Source organism: Pteropus alecto, unplaced genomic scaffold, assembly GCF_000325575.1.
Source record: "Pteropus alecto unplaced genomic scaffold, ASM32557v1 scaffold20, whole genome shotgun sequence".
NCBI classification, from domain to species: domain Eukaryota; kingdom Metazoa; phylum Chordata; class Mammalia; order Chiroptera; family Pteropodidae; genus Pteropus; species Pteropus alecto.
Genome location: NW_006436298.1, coordinates 29,133,918 through 29,136,369, shown reverse-complemented (window position 1 = coordinate 29,136,369; position 2,452 = coordinate 29,133,918).

The window sequence follows — 2,452 nt, the reverse complement described above, 5'->3', positions numbered from 1 at the left end:
TTTTATTTGTCTCAAGGTACCTTTTGATTTCTTCCTTGATCTCATTTTAACCCATTCATTGTTTATAAGCATGTTATTTAGCTTATATGTGTTTGCGTTTTTCAATTTTTATCTTGTAATTGCTTTCTAGTTTCATAACATTGTGATCAGAGAAAATGCTTGATATGATTTCAGTCTTCTCAAATTTATTGAGACTTGTTTTGTGGCCTAACATATTGTCTATCCTGGAGAATGTTCCATATGCACTTGAGAAAAATGTATATTCTGCAGCTTTTTGGTGAAATGTTCTAAAAAAATTAAGGCTCTCTGGTCTAATGTGTCATTTAAGGCCACTGTTTGCTTGTTGATTTTCTCTCTGGATGATCTGTCCATTGATGTTAATGGTGTGTTAAAGTCCTCTACTATGACTGTATTACTATTGATCTCTCTCTTTATGTCAGTCTATCTTGGCTTTGTATATTTAGGTGATTTTCTACATTGGGTAGATAGATGGTTATGAGAGTTATATCTACTTGTTGAGTTGTCCTTTTATGATTATGAAATGCTTTTGTCTCTTGTTAGAGCCCTTGTTTTTAAGTCTATTTTGTCTGATATATAGCTACCTTATCTTTTTTTTTTTAATTTTCATTTGCATGAAGCATCTTTTTCCAGCCATTTATTTTTAGTCTGTGTGTATCTTTTGATTTAAAGTGCATCTTGTGTAGGCATAATATGCATAGGTTTTGATTTTTCATTCATTCAGCCATCGTATTTCTTTCAATAGGAGTATTACATTCAAAGTAATTATCGATAGGCATTTAGTTATTGCCATTTTATTAATTGCTTTCTGATTGTTTTTGTAGTTATTCTCTGTTCTTATTTTCTTCCTCTCTTGTATGTTAATGACTTTCTATAGTGTGGTATTTGGATTTCTTTCTCTTTATTTCTTATATATCTCTTGCAGCTTTTTGCTCTGTGGTACCATGTGCTTCCTATACACCAAGATACATTTATTTTAAGTTGATGGTCACTGAAGTCAGACACATTCTAATATCACTACAATTTTTAGTCACCCCCTCTACATTTCTGTTTTTGTCATTATTTTTTACATTTCGTGTGTATATCTGTGTGTATCTCTTAATTTGTCATAACTACACATGATATTCCTACTTTTGCGTTTTAACCTTTGTACTAGCTTTATAGTTAATTGATCCACTGCTTTTATTATGTATTTGCCTTTGTCAATGAAATTTTTTCTTTCCTACATTTTCTTATTCTTTTTTTGATCTTAAAGAAATTTCTCTAACATTTCTTGTAATACTGGTTTAGTTTTTTCTTGTCTGAGAAACTATGTCTCCTTCTATTCTAAATGATAGTCTTGCTGGGTAATTTTAGTTATAGGTCTTTGCTTTTCATCACTTTGAATATTTCATGCCAATCCCTTCTGGCCTGTAAAGTTTCTGTTGAGAAATCAGCTGACAGTCTAATGGGAGCTCCCTTGTAACTAATTTCTTTTTCTGCTTTTAAGATTCTCTCTTGTCTTTAACTTTTAGCATTTTAATGATAATGTGTCTTGGTGTGGGCCTCCTTGAGTTCATCTTTTTTAGAACTCTCTGTGCTTTCTGGTCTTCTGTGTCTATTTCCTTCTCCAAGTTAAAGAAGTTTTTAGACATTATTTCTTCAAATAGGTTTTTAGTCCCCTGCTTTCACTCTTCTTCTTCTGGCATTCCTATGATGCAAATGTTGGTATGCTTGATGTTATCCCAGTATTTATTAAACTGTCCGCATTTTTTAAAATTCTTTTTTCTTTTTGCTGTTCTAATTGAGTGTTTTCTGCCACCTTGTCTTCTCGATAACTGATTCAGACCTCTGCTTCATGTAATCTGCTGTTGATTACCTCTAATATATTCTTTATTTCAGTTATTGTATTCTTTATTTCTGACTGGTTTCTTCTTATATTTTCTATCTCCATCTTTTGTTTCTTATCTCTTTGTTGAAGTTCTCACTGAGATCGTTAATTCTTCCCTTGAGTTCACTGAGCATCCTTATAATCATTGTTTTAAACTCTGCATGTGGTAGATTGCTTGTCTCCATTTCATTAAGTTCTTTCACTGGAGTTTTATTTTATTTAGGGGATATGTCTGTGTCCCAATTTTGGCTAATTTCCTGTGTATGTTTCTATGTATTAGATAAATCTGCTACATTTCTCACTCTTGACAGAGTGGCCTTATGAGGTAGGTTTCCTTTGTGGCCCAGTGGTGCAGTCTTCCTCGTCTCCTGATCTGGATGCTTCAAGTATGTCCCTTGTGTGGCTTGTGTGTGCCTTCCTGTTGTAGTTGAACCTTGATTTCTCATGGCAAATCAGTGGGTGGGACTGATCCTCGGGCTAACTAGCTGTGAAGAATTGCTGTGACTAAAGTGTATAAGCTGTTTTATTAGGGATGACACTGTGTAGAAGGATTTGCTTTCATGG